Source organism: Acomys minous (assembly GCF_964271855.1).
Source record: "Acomys minous genome assembly, chromosome: 2".
Taxonomy (NCBI): domain Eukaryota; kingdom Metazoa; phylum Chordata; class Mammalia; order Rodentia; family Muridae; genus Acomys; species Acomys minous.
Window position 1 is genome coordinate 145,742,755 of NC_140484.1, and position 20,462 is coordinate 145,763,216.

Consider the following 20,462-nt stretch of genomic DNA (forward strand, 5'->3'; position numbering starts at 1 on the left):
TTTTAAGAAACTGGTAGAGTCTAACGCAAATTCATCTAGTCCTGGACTATTCTTGATTGGAAGTCTCTTTATTATTGCTTCACTCTTGTTGCTTATTGTAAATCTTTTTAAGTTATCTATATCCTCCTGATTTAATTCTGATAGGTTATAGGTTTCTATTAATTTGTCCATTTCTTCTAAAGTTTCAAGATATTCCTTAATAATAAACTGAATTCCTTTTAAAACTTATTGTACTACCTTTTTCATCTCTGACTTTACTGAGGCTTTCTCTTCTGTTTTGGTTAGTCTGGCTATGGTTTTGTTGATTATGTTATCTCTTCAAATAACCTACTCTGTTACGTTGGTTCTTTTTATTCTTTTCATTCTCTTTATTACTTTTCTCCACTGACTAATGTGGGATAAGCTTATTTTTATTTCTCTAAGGGCTTTGGTGCATCATTGAATTATTCAAGTTATTCCTAACTTTTTTTAGGGAACACATATTCATAGCTATAAACTTCCGTCTTAGAACTACAAAAGATTTAGGTATGTTGTTTTCATTTTCATTTAATTCTAGGATTGTTTGTTTGTTTGTTTGTTTTTGTTTTTCAAGACAGGGTTTCTCTGTATAAAAGTCCTGGCTGTCCTGGAACTTTTTGTAGACCAGCCTGGCCTCGAACTCACAGAAATCTGCCTGCCTCTGCCTCCTGAGTGCTGGGATTAAAGGCGTGCGCCACGACCACCCGGCTGATTCTAGGAATATTTTAATTCCCACTGATAATTCAGCATGTTCAGTCCTCAACTGTTAGTCTAGTTTCTGTATTTTCCTATTGATTTCTAGGTTCCCACTGGTTTCTAATTCCATTGTGATCTGAAATTACTTTGAATTGCTGTAGATGGAAGATGCCATAAACATCTGTTATTACTATTCTTCTCTAGGATGCAATGTAAGTCTAAAGACTGTTGATGCGGGGCGAGTCTAGATTGTCTGTTGATGACAGTGTGGCTGATGTCATCGAGAATTACTATATATGGAGCCATCAGCCATCTGCTCCTCTGTGTCTATCAGTGTTTGCTTTATGAAACGAGGTACAACTCGTGTTCCCTGTACGTATATTGACAACCATTATATTTTATTGATGGAATAGCTACTTCTAAATATTATTTTCTTCAAATATATTAATATTTCTCTCTTCTAATTTTGACTTAAAATATGCATTATTCAAGCTCCTGGGGCTTGGTATGTGGGGATATCACGTCATCTGAAATTGCTTTTGGCCAACATGGGTGCATCATGCATCTCCTGCTGACTGGTCACTGGTGGCCACGTGCTGGCGAGCAAGCACGGGGAGGGTAGCTGGGTATTTCTGGGCATGAGTTTTAACAGCCTGTAAAGGATTTGTCATTTACTCTTTTTCTTCTACCATGACAACTAGTAATGTTTTAAGTACAGATTGGCCTATTGGCCTATATCCAGGTATGAAGAACATAAGTGCAGAAATGGCTGATCAGTCTAATCAATACAGAACATACAAAACTAGTGGACATACAGCCTCGCAGTTGTACACTAATGACCCGTAGGGTCACTGGTAAGCAGACGGAGTGATTCGCACTTAACTTAGTTAACCTAGAGTGAAACAGATATTTTGCTTTCTTTTAATTTATTTGAATTTATTCTTACTTATGTACTCAATTTTATGCTCTCCAAACTCATGTGTTGAAACTCTTAACCCCCAGTGTGACTGACTATATTTGAAATTGAGGCCTATATTGAAGTGTGCTACTGAGCTTTCTGTCATTGTAACAATTAATTAAGAAAGAATTAATTAAGAAAGAAAATGTATAGCCCATAACTTTGAAGATTCTCAACTGTTTCGTCTCCTTTGCTGTAGGCCTATGATTACACAGCACTGTGTCAGGAGTGTGTAGCTGAACAAAACCATTTACATTAGGATCCAGGGAACAAGAGAGTCCAGTTTCCATAACCTGCTTTGAGCACACAGCTAGAGCAACTTAGAGAGTTTCTACGACGTCTCATCCCTCAAAGATTCCACTGCCTTCAGAAAGCATCACCCTAAGGACCAAATCTTGAATGCATGGACCTCTGCGGGACATCTGACACCCAAACTCCAGCAAGCATAAGGTCAGGGCTGGTGCTGTAGGATTTGTGTTCACACTGGAGGAGACATCAGAGCGCCCAGAGTTTCTCTCTGCTCACCACGGCAGACAGCACAGAAAGATTTCCATCAACACACCAGGAAAACTGCCCTGACCAGGAGCGGAGCTCTTCCAGCCTTGCACTGGGACCTCCAGTTTCCAGCCGAGCAGCAATGCTCTTCCGCTGGTGCTATGTTTGCCCCTGTCTCCGTGGTGCTCTATTACAGACCCAGGCAATTCTGCTGTTCTCTAACTTCTCCTGTTGAGTACTTAGCTTTCCAGATGTGTTTATTTGATGCTTTTCCTCTTTTCTAATAAGAATACTTTATTAAAGGCCTGGGCTAGGATACAAGTTAGTACAAGAGTGCTTGCCTATAGGTACAAGCCCATAGAGCCAACGCCCAATAGTGAAGAAGAAAATAATTGGAAGGTTTTTTAAATTGTTTTTTGTTGTTTTGTTTTGTTTTTGTTTGTTTGGGTTTTGGGTTTTGGTTTTGGTTTTTGGTTTTTGGTTTTTCGATACAGGGTCTCTCTGTGTTAGCCTTGGCTTTGTAGACCTGGCTGGCCTTGAACTCACAGAAACCCGCCTGCCTCTGCCTCCTGAGTGCTGGGATTAAAGGCATGTGTCACAACACCCAGCTTAAGTATTTTTTAAATAAATATAAAAGTGAAATAAAAAGTAAAAATAAATTTTAAAATGATAAACACTATTTTGGAGCTAGGCATGGTGGCACACGCCTTTAATCCCAGCACTTGGGAGACAGAGGCAGGCGGATCTCTGTGAGTTTGAGGACAGCCTGGTCTGCAGAGCATGTTCCAAAACAGCCAGAGCTACAGAGTGAGACCCGGTTTCAAACAACAACAACAACAGCAGCAAAGTTTAACATGGCATGAAGAGATGGCACAGTGGTCAGGGCAGCTTGCTGCTCCTTCAGAGAACATGAATTCCATTCTCAGCGCCCACATTACTTGGCCCACAATGGCCTGCAATGCAGCTCCACAGGGTTTGTCACCTTCTTCAACTTCTGAGCGCCTACACAAGTACATGTAAATAAAAATTAAATCTTTTTTAAATGAAAATGTTGTTATGCATGATATGCAAATATGCATGATGCCATGCACCTATAATCCCAGCATTCAAAGGGCTGAGGAAGAAGGATCGGCCTTAGAGGCCAATTTGGGCAACAGTGTGATCCTGTCTCACAAATAAATTAAATTTGGATCTACTGGGGCTGGAGAGATGGCTCAGAGGTTAAGAGCACTGACTGCTCTTCCAGAGGTCATGAGTTCAATTCCCAGAAACCACATTGTGGCTCACAACCATCTACAATGAGATCTGGTGCCCTCTTCTGGCCTGCAGACACACATGCAGGTAGAATACTGTATACATAACAAATAAATCTTCTTTTTAAAAAAATTGGATCTACTGTCGTTTCATACCTTGTATGTATTTTTATATTTTCTCCTATATATAGCTTTTAATTATAATCATTTCCAGTCTTACTTTGAAGCAACAACATGCTTTATTATTTTTTAAATAAAAAACATTATTTGTATTTAAGGTGAAATCTAATCTTTTTTTTTCTAATCTTTTAAATATTCAAAAATGTAACATATTAGTAGTAGTCTTATTCTTTTTTTAAGATTTATTTATTTATTATGTATACAGTGCTCTGCCTGCATGTTCGCCTGCACACCAGAAGAGGGCACCAGATCTCATTATAGATGGTTGTGAGCCACCATGTGGTTGCTGGGAATTGAATCCAAGACCTTTGAAAGAGCAGCCAGTGTTCTTAACCTCTCAGCCATATCTCCAGCCCCAGGTCTTTTTTTTTTCCAGCCCCCAGTCTTATTCTTTAATTATCATACAATTACTTTATTTCTTTCTTGGGGGGTTGGGGTTTTTGTTGTTTGTTTGTTTGTTTTTGAGACAGGGTTTCTCTGTGTAATAGCCCTGGCTGTCCTAGACTCACTTTGCAGACTAGACTGGCCGTGAACTCACAGAGATCTGCCTGCCTCTGCCTCCCAAGTGCTGGGAGTAAAGGTGTGCTCCACCACCGCCCAGCTCTTTTTTTTAAATATATATAATATTTTTATTTTAGTTTTATTTTATGTGCAATGGTATGTAGGTGTCAGATCCCTGAGAACTGGAGTTACAAACAGTTGTGAGCTGCCATGTGGGTGCTAAGGATTGAACCCAGGTCCTTTGGAAGAGCAGACATTGCTCTTAACCACTCATCCATCTCTTCAGCCCCAATTACTTTATTTCTGATGATTATTATTTCTCTAGTTTAAACTTCTATGAATGTAGTCACACTGCCTTTCTTCTAACTCTATTTGGCTGATATATTTTTAACATACTCTATTCTTTACCTTGTCTTTATGTTTTATAAATAGCGTCATACGACCCACACGTATACCTGATATCGTCAGATAATATGCAGTAAGCGGTATCATACCTGCACTTCGCTATCTACACAATCACCCTCTGCTTTGTGTGTCCTGATGAGCTAGCTGTTTCTTCTCTTGTTCACTTATTCTTTCCTTTGGATTTGCTGGGCTACTTCTGATTTTGTTTGTTCTGACTGGTACTTCCAAGACAAGGCTGAAAGAATGCAGTAAACGTGGGCATCCTGGTCTTTTTCCGTATCTTAGGGAGAAGATTTTAATGTTTCACCTCCAGCATGGTGTGAGCTGTGGGCTTCTCTATGACTCTTTGCCATGAACATGTACTCAATTTGTTCATAACTTTTCTCATAAAGTCTATTGGATTTTAAGGAATGCCTTTCTGCATCTATGGAGATGGCCACATGGCTTTTATCCACCACTCTATGGACTGGCCAATATTGAACCTTCCCGGCACCCCTGTGGTTAATATACTAAACCACGGCATCACATCCCCCTGTGCCCTACTGGGTAGGGTTCTGTTTGGGATTTTTTTTCAACTATGTTATCCATATATATTAACCCACAACTTTCGTTGTTTTTTTTTTTGGGGGGGGGTGTTGTCTGATTTCATTGCCAGATAATTCTGTCTTTATAGAATATGTTTGAAAGAAAGAATTCCTTCCCTTCAACATTTCGGAATCTTTTGATAAGAACTGTCATCAGTTCTAAAAAGTTGAGTTGTCTAGGTCTGTGGGAGCTTCTGTTATCTTTTAAAAATAACTTTACTATCCCTTTGGTAAAGTCAAGGCTCACTTGAAACCTGACAAGCAGCCTGAATACTACCAGCATGATCTACACTCTTCAAATTATTTGCTTTCTTAATGCTGTATCAAACTTTCGATAACTTCCTTTAATCCTATTAATTCTTGTTTTTTTTCTCTTTCCTCAATTATATATTTTCAAATGGTCTATCTCAATTATTATTCTTCTGTTTTATGTATTCTGCTATGATTGCCTTCCATTGTGTTTATCATTTTATTGAGTGTAGTTCTTAATTCAAGAATTACTGTTTGATTTTTTTAATTACTTCAATCTTTCTGCTAAGTCTGATAAAGCACTGGATTCTTTCTTGGAGTTTTCTTGAAGTTCACTAGGTTTTCTTGTTTTCTTTTTTCATAAAACAATTCTTTGAAATTTTTTTGCAAGAGTTCATACATGTTGACAGTTTTATGCATGGTTGTTACAATTTTATTTTAATCTATTAGGTAGGATGCTCCTAAAACCATGCTGGTGTATGTAGAGGTTTGCACTTTGAAGAGTTAGGTATTTATTTTAATCTTAGCAATCTGGATTTGTTCCTATCCTCCCAGAAGTTCTAAGCAGAATGTTTCCTTTCACAATACATTATTGCCACTACTTCAGGATTTGAGGCATCTTATGGCAAGGCTTACTACAACTACAATCAGTGTACTGCTACAATTTCAGCATTAGAGGCATCCCCAAGCCCACAACTGCCAAAAATCCAGCTCAGGTCTTGTCTATGGTACTCTGAAAGAGTGCTTTCAGTGGTTAGTGCGTTCTTGCATGACCCCACAGAGAAGATTCAACATAGGCAAATCAATAAACGTGGAGCACAACACCAACAGAGTCAAGGATTAACCACCAGATGACCGTCTCAGTAACCATCCATTCATGAGAAAAACTAGACAATTATGTACTTCAACATACTAAGGCCATTAGAAGACCACATGTAACATAATACTAAATGTGGAAATGCTGAAAACTTTCTCTCTGAACTCTGAACAAGACAGGGAGATGCACACTTCAATCACCTTTTTGTTTCATGTTGCTGGACTGAACCCCAGAGCTTTGCACATGCTACATGCCCAATCCCGAGTACCCAATCCAATGCTTTCCCCACTTTCATTCAACATAGTCCTGAAGTCTTCACAGAAGTAGAGAGCATCAAAACCAGAAAGAGGGTGTGAAACTGACTCTGTTCAGAAAACATGATATGGAGAACCCCAGGAGCCTACCAAACACCTGTCAAACTAACAAAAGTCACAGTGCTGCAGGATACAAAACTCAATATACAAAAATCAGTAGTGTTTCTATAAACTAATAATTTTTGAAAATGGAAATCAGGAAAACAATTTTACTTAAAATAACTAGTAAGGAAAAAAACTAAGAATAAATTTAACCAAGGAAGTAAAAGATCCTTACGACAAAGAATATCAAGGGCTGGGAGGAAGTAAAGGATTGGTACAACAAAGAAGACCAAGGGCTGGGAGGAGCTCGGTCTATAACTACATTCCTGGCAAGCAGGAGGACCTGAGTTTGGTCCTCAGAACCCATAATTTTTAAATGAGAGAAAGCTAGGCACTGGCAAGGTGACAGCAGTTAAAAGCTCTTGCTGGCCTTTATAGAGGACCCTGCTCTGGTTCCCTGCACCCATGTCAGACAGCTCACTGCCTGACTCTATACTGCCTATACTCTAGTTCCAGAATTCGGTGCCATCTTCTGGGCTCCATAGATACCTGTACATATGTGGCACACACACACACACACACACACACACACACACACACACACACAAGTTAAAAGTAAAAATACAATCTTGCAGGGCTGGAGAAATTGCTCAGTGGTTAAGATTGCTTGCTGCTGTTCTAGAGGATCTAAGTTGAGTTCCCAAGTACCCATGATGGGCAGCTTACGACTTTCTGAAACTCCCATTACAGGTGATCTGATGCATTTTTGGCCACCACAGGCATCTACACATTCAGAAACATAAACATAAATGAAAATTAATATAAACAAACAAATAAATAAATCTCTTTTTAAAATATAAAGGTAGTTGGCACCTGAGTAATGACATCTGAGATTGATCTTTGGTCTCCACATGTAGGTGCCCATGAACAGACAAGCATGAGCACCCACAAACATCTGAACACATCCTCACAGTGATTAAAAACATTGATGAGAGCCATCAAAGAGAGACCAGAGCATACTTCAGTGCTCATTCTGAGCATGTGAGGCTCAGGTTCAATCTCTGAGAAACAAAGCAAACAGGGGGGTTGAAGAAGACATACACAAAACATGGAAAAGACAAGTCACATTCATGGAATGGAATAACTAGTATTCTTAAAATGCCCACGTGACCCATTGTGATCTTTAGATGTGATGTAATCCTTTTCTAAACTCCAATGGCTTTTTTTTTTTTTTACTTTCACATAGAATAGCTAATCCTCAAATGTAAATCAAAACTACATTGAGATTTCCTCTCAGCTCTGTCAAAATGACTGTGTTTAAGAAATCAACCAGGATGTGACAGCTTTATCACTTGACATGCTGAGGATGAAACTAATGCATGCATGAGGACACTTCTGTGTAACTGAAGTATGTCCCTAACCCTTTCACTCTTATTTTCAATCCTCCTTCTTTCTTTCATTCATCCACTTAGTAGAATATCTCTAAAGAGAATTAAATCAGAGTTTCTCTATGTAGCCTTGACCACCCTGGACTTGCTTTGTAGACCAGGCTGGCTTTGAACTCATAGTGATCCACCTGCCTCTGTCTCCCTCAGTGCTGGGATTTCAGGCATGTGCCACTGCACCAGGCTTCTGTCTTTTTGTTTTAAGAGAAATGGTCTGTGTTATTCAAGTTGGCCTCAAATTCCTGTGTTCAAGCAACCGTATCTTAGCCGCTGAAGCACCTGGCACTATAACCCACACCATCATGTCCAGCTGTAGACTTATATGTGTATGTTAAACACATATAACATAACATATAACATAAACATATGTGTATGTTAAAACATAAAAGGTACACACCTTTAGTCCTAGCACTCAGGAGGCAAAGGTAGGTAGATCTCATGTTGTTCTACTAGAGCATTCTAGGCCAGCCAGGGCTACATATTGAGACCATGTCTCAAATGGACCACCACCAACAACAAAAATACTTACTGAGGATCTTAGCAACTTGTCTCTCTTATTCCCAGAAATTTCCAGTTCTCAAAAGTAAAATAAAGCTTTTTCTCCATTAATACACGAAACCATTCCACTGTCTGCCCCTTGACCACCCAAATCTATTCTTGTTGTTCTTACCTCCAGCATCTCTCGCGTCCCTCCCCAAGCCCCCACACACATCTTATGCCACAGTCTAATGAAGATGCTAGCTATATACTATACTGTTCTCCCATCTAAGCATCCCCATTAGCAGTTTTACAAAGTTTTGTCAACCCCCATATGAATCCACAAGCCCATCAGAAGCAGCTCCCCACTTCCCAGTCCCCATGCCACCAGTAACAAACTGGTTTTCATTCCGTGGAGTCACTTACTCTGGCCATGTCATTAAGTGGAACCTACCCTATGTAGTCTTTTGTGACTCCCTTTAATGTCACCAAGTGTATCTTATGACCCTCATTTGTTACTGATTTTCACATCTCATTTGCCTTCTATGAAAAAACTCACTGGGGGGAAAAAAGAGTATGTTAGGAGCACCTTCAATGCCCTTCATAAAGTACTTGAAAAAAACTATTGAAAATAGTAAATAGGGGGCTGGAGAGATGGCTCAGAGGTTAAGAGCACTGGCTGCTCTTGCTGAGGTCCTGAGTTCAATTCCCAGCAACCACATGGTGGCTCACAACCATCTGTAATGAGATCTAGCGCCCTCTTCTGGCCTGCAGGCACACATGCAGGCAGAGCACTGTGTACATAATAAATAAATAAATAAATAAATAAATAAATAAATAATTTTTTTAAAGAAAAGAAAATGAGTAAATAGATTTCTCTGGCTATAGTTCTTTTTTTTAATTTTTAATTCTCATCAGTCATACTCTCTGCATGTTAACATATTGCTTTTTACTATGAACCATTTTCTTTTTTCTATATAGAAAGTTAATCACCCTCCAATACATCAAGACATTAATTAGCCTCTCAAGGAACATCAAGAAAGAGAGAACAGAAAGAATTGTAAGAGCACGGTGGGTGTTGTGAAACCCCATCTTCTGGACATGGCCCTTGCAAACTCATGAACTCATGGAAGAACTCTTGTACAAGACGGGCTGGGAAGATCCCCCATGGCTGGTGGAGGGGCGCTGGAGGTGCACTTCCCGGGAACTGGAAGATCCCCCATGGCTGGTGGAGGGGCGCTGGAGGTGCACTTCCCGGGAACTGGAAGATCCCCCATGGCTGGTGGAGGGGCGCTGGAGGTGCACTTCCCGGGAACTGGAAGATCCCCCCATGGCTGGTGGAGGGGCGCTGGAGGTGCACTTCCCGGGAACTGGAAGATCCCCCATGGATGGTGGAGGGGCGCTGGAGGTGCACTTCCCGGGAACTGGAAGATCCCCCATGGATGGTGGAGGGGCGCTGGAGGTGCACTTCCCGGGAACTGGAAGATCCCCCATGGATGGTGGAGGGGCGCTGGAGGTGCACTTCCCGGGAACTGGAAGATCCCCCATGGATGGTGGAGGGGCGCTGGAGGTGCATTTCCCGGGAACTGCTGCCATCCAAGCACTGCTGGGGAAGGGAGAGGCAGTTTCTCCAGTGGTGCAGCTACTGTTAAGTTGCCAATGCTACAACAACCATGCAAGCAATTTGATTAGACTCACTGGGTCACACAAGCCAACCAAACGCTCATGAATGTAAAAGGAGGACTTGCTGGCGAGAAGAGGGTTAACAGAAGTGGGAGGGGTGAGAAAGCACCTGGGGTGAAAGTGACTAAAGTACAGTGTTAGTGCGTGTTGTGTGTGTATGTGTGTCAAACTGCTAGACAATTTTCAAATGTTTAGATGAAAGACTGAAAGAATAGCTGGGAAATGGTGGTGTGCACCTTAATCTCAGCACTCAGGGGCCGAGGCCGCCTGGTCTACAGAGGGCGCTCCAGGACAGTCAAGACTACACAGAGAAACTGTCTTGAAAAACCAAAGTGGAGGAGACTGACAGAGAAATGTTTCTTCTCTTCAACAATTAGGCCCTCTGTTGTTGTTGTTGTTGTTATTGTTGTTGTTGTTGTTGTTGTTGTTGTTGTTGTTGTTGTTGTTGTTTTAACAGTAATGGAGGGAGTATGTGACTTGAAGGAATTGGTTTTCTCTTCTCCGTGTGGAGCTAGGTGTAGAACTTAGGTCAGTGGGTCTGGTGCCCAGTGCCCTCAACTACCCAGCTGACTCTTTTATTTGGACTCTCTTTTCTTAGGTCTATTCCTTCTTTGGCTTACTAATTCACCTTTAGACCTGATTGCACTTACCTTTCTCAGCCCACACTCATAGCAAAGGCAGAAAAAATGAGAAACTCTTTAAAAATGAACTAGTTTTCTTATTTAAAGTGATAATAGTGTTCATCCATTCATCCTATAAATAGTTATTAAGAATATACTATGCAGGCCAGATGTGGTGGTGCACGCCTTTAATCCCAGGACTCAGGAGCAGAGGCAGGTGGATCTCTGTAAGTTCAAGGCCAGCCTGGTCTACAAAGTGAGTCCAGGACAGCCAGGGTTGTTACACAAAGAAACCCTGTCTCGAAAAACCAAAAAAGAAAAAGAAAATGAAAACAAGGAAAGAAGGAAGGAAGGAAGGAAGAGAGAGAGAATAAGCCAGGTCCTTGCTCTATGGAGTGAAGGAGAGAGAAGCCTGCTTTTGTTATGATTCCAAGTGTGGGATCGGAGAACAGGTGATGTTAATCCACTAGAAGACCAACCACCTCGTGCGGGAGCTTGATTGTTACCAGCTGAAAAGATCCTGCGAACAGACTCTGGGAGGAGATATATAAGTGAGCCAGAAACAAGAGGCAGGGCCTCTGGAGACTTGGGATGCTTTTGCCTGTTCATCGCTCCACTTCAAGACGCTCCTAGAGAGAGCTGCTCAAGTGAAGGCTTCGGGGCTCCGGCTGAGGTTCTGGGTTCTGGTTACTCCAGGTTCCAGCAGAAGAAATCCTGCTGATTACGCCAGGAGAATTGATCCTCGGAACTGATATCCTTATGGTTTTGTTATTCTTTAATCCTATTTTCCTATTGTTTTGGTCAGTCGGGTTATAAGGGGCATATGCTCAGTTTATAAATTCGTAATTAATATATTGGTTAAGAAAACTGAGCCTACAATGGAGCTTTTGTTTGAAAGACACAAAATAAATAGGACACAGTAGATAAAATCCAAGGTTCCCACCCCAGGCTCACATGCTTTGAATCTTGCTCCCCTACTGGTGGTGTTATTTTGGAAGGCTGTAGAAGCTCTAGCAGGCTGGGCCTAGCAGAAGGAAGTAGGTTACTTAGGTAGGCACCTTGCTGCTTCCTGTCACACTCTCTGCTTCTTGGCCATGGCCTCAGCAGCTTCTGCCGCAGTGCCTTCCCCAGCACGACGGACTGAAGTCAGGGCACAAATACATTTTGCTGCTCTGTTAGGTATTTTTCCACAGCAACAAGAAAAGTAACTAGTGAAATGCTTGGGTAATAAAAAATACATTACAAGTCTATCTAACTGGAGGGCTAGGGCCTACTTCAGTGGTAAACTCCTGGCATGTGTAAAGCCCTAAACTAGATCCCTCAGAACTGCCATTTTTTAAATCTAACTATAAAACTGCTAACAGCCATAATTTCACAAAGATTGGTAATTATAATTATACTTAAAATACAATTCTTTGATAAAAATTGATTATATAATTTCAATTTCAATTTAACCTACAGTTTCTACTGAGAAGCTTTTTTTTTTCCTACTGACAAGCTTTAAGGATAACATTTATTTTGGTTTTTCTAAATACTGTAAAAACTTAAATTGTCTTGCACTGAATCCATAAAACTTATACTTTTGATAAATTAGTTGTTTTAAAATACTTTATATCCTCTTTTTTGACATCTGATTATCAACATGCTTATTCTAGGCAAAAATTTCTTTATCTGATTTTTATTTGTTTATTTCAGACAGAGTCTCACTATATAACCCTAGCTAGCCTGGAACTCACTATGTAACCCTAGCTAGCCTGAAACTCACTATGTAACCCTAGCTAGCCTGGAACTCACTATGTAACCCTAGCTAGCCTGGAGCTCACTATGTAACCCTAGCTAGCCTGGAGCTCACTATGTAACCCTAGCTAGCCTGGAGCTCACTATGTAACCCTAGCTAGCCTGGAGCTCACTATGTAACCCTAGCTAGCCTGGAGCTCACTATGTAACCCTAGCTAGCCTGGAGCTCACTATGTAACCCTAGCTAGCCTGGAGCTCACTATGTAGACCAGACTGGACTCAAACTTAGAGATCTACTTGTCTCTGCCTCCCACTCCCAGCCTATCGGACTCTTTGTTAAGCTTACGTTCATTCTTTTCCCCACTTTGGGTTTAAGATACTTTAACTTTCAAAAGCCTAAAATAGGCATTTGTGAACAAATGTATCCTTCCATAACACTATTATCACTTTAAATAAGTAAACTAGTTCAACTGAGACAGAGTCTCTCTCATTATGTGGCCCATGCTGGCCTTGAACTCACAGTTCTCCTAGCCCAGGGTCCTGAAGGCTGGGACTGTAGGCAAACAGCATGCTCAGTTAAGGCTGGAGTGAGGCGGCAGCTTTCTGTCCACTGTAACCCAGTGCATCCTCCTCCTCGGGATTACTTCAAAATGATATCAAATAAAATCCTTCACATGCAAGTTCAGTTCATATATCACAAATTTAAGTAAGTATGCCTTATTTTATTTAAAATAAATTAGCAATTATTTCTATTTTTGTTTAGCCCTAAAAAATTGTGAAAATTAGTATACTATTCAAATCATGTCTGTGTGTCAAAGAAAAATAACAAACTTAATGAGGAGTGTAAAAAATAAGATAAAGAACAAGGAGAAGCCGTTAGTTTAAAGACACACGGAGCAGCCAAAGATGACAAACATCCCGAAATTCAGAACACAGGGGGAGAGGGAGTAGGCCCCGAAACACATAAATCGGTGTTTTGAATTCTCTTTCTCTGTGGGTATAATTGTACCTTATTTTCTTATAATGATTTATTGAGGTAAATATTCTGTATGGTTTAACAGCTACGGCTTCAAAGTGTCAGGCACAAGCTCTCCTTTATTCATGAGGCGCTGAGTACTGGGATGTGAATTCACTTCTGTATTCTGGGACTTGGCAAAGTTTGTTTTAAGGTCCTTATAAAGAATTCATGTTGATGTAGTCTATTCAAATGTGAAAAACACTGTGCTATAATGAGTGAAATAGAAAACCTTTACAGTAATTCTACAGAAAAAAGTAAATAAATTGAAGTAAGACACACAGAATTACTTTCAGCAAAGTACAGAATGCCCCTGAGTTAATCTTAATGCACTTTTTCAGGTTTAGGAGATGCTTACAAACCCATGACTGGGTCGCAGCTAAACTGGGGGATGAACTTAATATCAAGACAAAAAGAAAATGATCTGGATTAGAATAAACCTCAGTAAGAGTCACCTGAAAGTCTTCTGGGCTGATTTTCAATATGCACAGACTGCTGCTCTGGGACCAAAGTCTATCCAATGGCAACCACTAAGGACAACTGCACGCCAAACAGAAACTTCAAAGTTTTGAAAGGGGAAATAAGTAATTTACCAGATACATTTTCTTTAAAAGCACCATGCCAATAGAAGTTAGACACAGACATCTAAGGCTCAGAGAGATGTTAGTAACTCATCAGTGTGCATGTCTAAGCCAAGTCTTCTGTTGGGAATACATAGTTTTGCTATGAAAAACATATACCTTAAATAGATGACCTATTTGAACAGTAGCTTCAGGTGCGTCTAGACTCCCACCCATAGGCCACAGCAGCATTGTGATTCTAGGACCCCAGACTCATGCCAGCACCCATGTCCACCAACTCACAAACGCCTCCAACTCCAACTCAGGGAGTCCAGTACCTTCTGCTAGTCTCTAAGGTCACCTACACCCACATGTACACACTCATACACAGACACACACCTACACCCACATGTACACACTCATACACGGACACACACCTACACCCACACGTACACACTCATACACGGACACACACCTACACCCACATGTACACACTCATACATGGACACACACCTACACCCACATGTACACACTCATACACGGACACACACCTACACCCACACGTACACACTCATACACAGACACACACCTACACCCACATGTACACACTCATACACAGACACACACCTACACCCACATGTATACACTCATACACGGACACACACCTACACCGACATGTACACACTCATACACGGACACACACAGATATACACAGACACAGTTAAAAAGTAAATTTTTAAAACCACTACATGTTAGTGGTAATCTTTCTTGTCTGTGGTAGATATCTTGTGCTTTTGTTCAGTTAAAGGAGAGAAGGAGAGAACTAATAAATGGATTTTTTTATTATACAAGAGCTGGATAGAAAGAAAGAAAGATAGGTGATAGGTAGATAGAAAGATAGATATAGATAGATGACAGATAGATTAGAAAGAATTATCTAAAAATATTGCCTGCTAGATGCTATGCATAAATTATAATTTAATGTATAAGAGTCTAGGGTATTTATGCATGGAGCAGATGACCAGTACATTAGACCCTTAAATTAGATACCAATTTAGTAACTTAAAATGGCTCTAGAGAAGTTTTTAATCACTATTCAGATGATCTCATCCCTCCCAGAATAATAGATAATTTGAAAACAAACAACACAAAATAAATAAAGGCCTGATGCTTTGATGTTACTTTCAGCCAAAACACACACCATTATACCTAACACAGTTTCTAGCCAGAGACTCTCATCTGAAAAACATTCATGTCATAATTCATGTATAAATTACCCCCCAAATGTTTTCCACTGTTGATATGAAATGAGGAGACAGTGCCTTGAACAACTCTAAAGGCAGATTTCTAGGCTATAACTTTTTAAAGATTTATTTATTCTATGTATATGAGTCCTCTATCTGCATGTACACCTGCACACCAGAAGAGGGCATCAGATCATATTGTAGATGGTTGTGAGCCACCATGTGATTGCTGAGACTTGAACTCAGGACCCCCAGAAGAGCAGGCAGTGCTCTTAACCACTGAGCCATCTCTCCAGGCCCCTCTAGGCTATAACTTTAAGTTCAAATGAAGCCCGAGACAATTATGAGTTTCTGAAAGGAAGAACTTTTTGTTGTTGTTTTGTTTGTTTTTTGAGACAGGGTTTCTCTGTGTAGCCCTGGCTGTCCTGGACTCACTTTGTAGACCAGGCTGGCCTCGAACTCACAGCAATCCACCTGCCTCTGCCTCCTGAGTGCTGAGATTAAAGGCATGCGCCACCACACCTGGCCCTGAAAGGAAAAAATTTTTTAAAAAGTACAGAAAGAAGAATGTACCCTCCAAAATCTGAACACATTATACTCCTCCTCCATTTGCCATCATCTGCTGTCAGCCCTCGGCTTCCTCTGGTAAGCTTTGGTTACTACATGGTTCATGTATAGTCTACATTTAATTTACTTGTAGATGATAGTTTACTTATGTAAGTTTGTTGTCATTATTCAGCAAGTGTGTATACACTTGTGTGCACTCATGCACAGACACAAGTCCCACAGAGAACATGTGAAGGTCAGGGAACGACTTTCAAAAGTCAGTTCTCTCCTTCTACCTTGTAAGTCCCAGGGATCAAATTCAAGTCGTCAGACTTGGTGGCACCATCAAATGAGCCATCTTACAGGTCCCCCAATCTTTTCATCTGTCTTGTTTTTTGAGGTGGAGTTTTACTACATAGTTCAGACTGACCTTAAATTCATGATCCTCATAACTCTGCCTCCCCAGTGCTGGGATCACAGGCAAATATAACCACACTCAGTCCAAATGATAAAATGATAAAATTTTATATATATATATATATATACTTTGAATACTGATGTGGGAGGGTGGATATACCCATAACTTTGTATGCTAACTTTACAATTAATTTTAAAATGATTTTAAAACATAGTTTAGTTCTGTGTGGTTTTGTTGTAGTACTTGGGGTTCGATATAGGACACTGAGCATACTAGGCAAGTACTCCACTGAGTTAAATCTTCAGCCCCAACATTATCTATCTTATAGCTTTTCACAAAGCAGCAGAATTCAGAAACAACTTAATGTCTTTGACTGGTGGCTATGCATAATCAGTTCAGTTTCAAAGGGCATCACAGAGCTAGAATAGAAAGGAACTAGTGTCAACCAAGCATCCTACACTTGTCAGACAATTCCGGTAAACAGTTTATTAATCTTCACAAGTACGTGTGGGAAGTAGTTATCCATTTTTCTGAAGATGAGAAAACCAGGACACAGTGACTTAAGATGAAGTGTTGCGTGTTATACAACTAGTAAGCAGCAGAAAGACGGAATTCAAACCAGATGCTGCCAAGTCCAGCGGCTGCACCTCTGCTGTCTAACTACTTCCCGGCACTCCATGCCACCAGCAAGCACTTGCTTCCTAACTGCTGACCTCTCTTAGCCTCCAGTAACTCCTCTCTTGGATCATCCCATCCTCGCCTAGAGCCACTCACTGTCTCTTAGCTCCACCACTGAATCTGTCTCTTCTCTCTGACTGTGAGTTCTAATGTTCCTGAGCTACAGGCCAAGCCTTCTGAGATTTCACTTGTTTCCTGTGTAACCTCATCCACTCTTTTGGCTTTAATATACCATTATTTAGAATACGTCACTCCCTTGCCCCCTAAGAATAACAATATTTTTGGGAAATTATACGAAAATGAATATTCTATAAGGTAAAGTGCTGATATCTGATTGAAGTCCTGGTTTGTTAATTATCTATTCCATGTGTTAGCTAACATGAACTCAAGTTTCGCTGTCTACTCTGTCTACCTGTTGTTTAAAGCAGATATTCTTAGGGAGATCATATTTTGTCCCAAAAAATGTGCTATGTTTTCCTCATAGGCAGCTTAATTCTCTAAAATTGAAACAAAATGTAAAATGTGTGCAACTTTTAAAGTAAGCAATAAACTAGCTGGCCTGATCAGTGATGCAAGTGATTTCAACTCTCTGGAGGCTGAAGCACAGGGACTGCCCAGAGCTTTAGACCAGGCTGTGTTACACAGAGCACAGAGGGAGGAGGTAAAGGAAAAACAACAGGGGGAGGAAGGGAGGGAGGGAGGGAGAGAAGGACAAATGAAGGGTGGATGGGTGGGTGGGTGGGTGGATGGATGGATGGGTGGATGGGTGGGTGGGTGGGTGGATGGATGGATGGGTGGGTGGATGGATGGATGGATGGGTGGGTGGGTGGGTGGGTGGATGGATGGGTGGATGGATGGGTGGGTGGGTGGATGGATGGGTGGATGGATGGATTGATGGGTGGGTGAGTGGGTGGATGGATGGATGGATGGGTGGGTGGGTGGGTGGGTGGATGGATGGGTGGATGGATGGGTGGGTGGGTGGATGGATGGGTGGATGGATGGATGGATGGGTGGGTGGATGGATGGATGGATGGATGGGTGGGTGGGTGGGTGGGTGGATGGATGGGTGGATGGATGGGTGGGTGGGTGGATGGATGGGTGGATGGATGGATGGATGGGTGGGTGGATGGATGGATGGATGGATGGGTGGGTGGGTGGGTGGATGGATGGATGGATGGGTGGGTGGATGGATGGATGGATGGGTGGGTGGGTGGATGGGTGGGTGGGTGGGTGGGTGGATGGGTGGGTGGGTGGGTGGATGGGTGGATGGATGGATGGGTGGGTGGGTGGGTGGATGGGTGGGTGGGTGGGTGGGTGGGTGGATGGATGGGTGGGTGGGTGGATGGATGGGTGGATGGATGGATTGATGGGTGGGTGGGTGGGTGGATGGATGGATGGATGGGTGGGTGGGTGGGTGGATGGATGGATGGATGGGTGGGTGGATGGATGGGTGGATGGGTGGGTGAGTGGGTGGGTGGATGGATGGATGGGTGGGTGGATGGATGGGTGGATGGGTGGGTGGATGGGTGGGTGGGTGGATGGGGGGATGGATGGATGGATGGATGGGTGGGTGAGTGGGTGGATGGATGGGTGGGTGGGTGGGTGGGTGGGTGGATGGATGGGTGGGTGGGTGGATGGATGGGTAGGTAGGTGGGTCGGTGGGTGGGTGGGTGGATGGATGGGTGGGTGGGTGGATGGGTGGGTAGATGGATGGATGGATGGGTGGGTGGGTGGGTGGATGGATGGATGGGTGGGTGGGTGGATGGATGGGTGGGTGGGTGGGTGGATGGGTGGGTGGGTGGGTGGGTGGGTGGATGGATGGATGGATGGGTGGGTGGGTGGATGGGTGGGTGGGTGGGTGGGTGGGTAGATGGGTGGATGGATGGGTGGGTGGGTGGATGGGTGGGTGGGTGGATGGATGGATGGATGGATCGATGGATGGATGGGTGGGTGGGTGGATGGATGGATGGATGGATGGATGGATAGATGGATGGGTGGGTGGATGGATGGATGGATGGGTGGGTGGATGGATGGATGGGTGGGTGGATGGATGGATGGGTGGGTGGATGGATGGGTGGGTGGGTAGGTGGATGGATGGATGGATAGATAGATGGATGGATGGGTGGGTGGGTGGATGGATGGATGGATGGGTGGGTGGGTGGATGGGTGGGTGGATGGATGGGTGGGTGGATGGGTGGATGGGTGGATGGGTGGATGGGTGGATGGGTGGATGGGTGGATGGTTTGATAAAATATGAGTTAGAGAGTTGCACTTGCTAAGGACTCAGGCTTGATTCCCAGTACTCACATGGCAGCTCACAATTATCTGTAACTCTAGTCCTAGTCCCAGGGGATCTGACACCCTTTACTGATTCCAGCAAACACCATACATACATGTGGTACATAATACATACATACAGGCAAAACACTCATACACATAATAAAGTAAAAAAAAATTGTTTTCTGAGAATAAAGTAAATTTTAAAAACCAATGAAATATAAATTCTTCTACTTTTAGCAGTTTAACAGTATTCATTTTTTTTAATGTTAAGTATTTCAGCTATACCATAGTTCTAACAAGTTTACATAAGTTTTCTTATGTGAACAAGAAAGTAAATTGTATACAGTTACTCTAAAAAACGTTGCTTCCATGAACCTTTCTTATTTGGCTGGTTTTCTAATTATCCTACGATTTCTAAATATTCCAAGTTCCTTTTGTCAAACTCATTGTCTTCCCCCGTAAAAGACTTACAGTTTTCTATGTCCCGCCATGGTTTACGTACCAGCAGTTCTGCATGTTGTGTCCTTTACTTTTCTTTGGGTCTTTCTGCCACCAGACATGGGTCTTGCTATTGCTCACTCCAATGTACAGATTACTTTGAAATATGAAGGACTTCTGTCATCTTTGAAGCTCTAAGTTGAAAACTGTCCTTTAGAATCTGTGGAGACAGCCCTGTTGGGAAAGTTTCAAAAAGTTACATTGACTAGTAGAGTTATTCTCTTGCTCAGTTTAGAAATTCTAAATCCTATGTAAAAGTGGCTAACAACCTGTAATTAGAGTTCATTTGGATGGAATGCTGCTACGAGCATGCTTAGCAGTAAGTCACAGCTACCTTGTACAGCATGTCACAGGAAGCCCAGAACCTCTGTGTACCATGGCAGCCAACGGCCTTCTCTAACTTTCGGGTACTGGAAATGTGACTGCCTCTGGCTGAATGTGCTGTCATATTAAAATACACAGCTATTGCTGAAGAACAAAGGGTATCTCACCAGCTATATTTATTATGATTACATGTGATTGTGATTATCATATTGCATTTCTACTATTTTAGGAATATTGGGTCTTCTAAAACTTACATTAACAACAGTTTGCCTGTTTCTTTTTATTTTACTTTTTAAGAAAAGACTTCATCTTTATTCATATGTGTGTGTGTGTGTGTGTGTGTGTGTGTGTGTGTGTGCGCGCGCACGCGCGCGCGCACACGCACGCACAGTGTCCAAACAGGCAGAAGAGGCCATCAGATCCCC

General features: G+C 42.0%; 1 protein-coding gene across 3 annotated transcripts in view; it reads right to left on the minus strand.

The window, feature by feature from the left end:
• SOX6 (SRY-box transcription factor 6) overlaps positions 1-20,462 on the minus strand; it is a 602,500-nt gene that overhangs the window by 570,944 nt on the left and 11,094 nt on the right. For 2 of the 3 annotated variants that reach the window (XM_084771677.1, XM_084771678.1), the window contains exon 2: positions 19,718-19,887. The gene's annotated coding sequence lies outside the window, so the exon portion shown is untranslated. Of the gene's footprint in view, positions 1-19,717; positions 20,271-20,462 lie in introns of those variants that run through there. The other variant, XM_084771679.1, reaches the window with a different exon arrangement.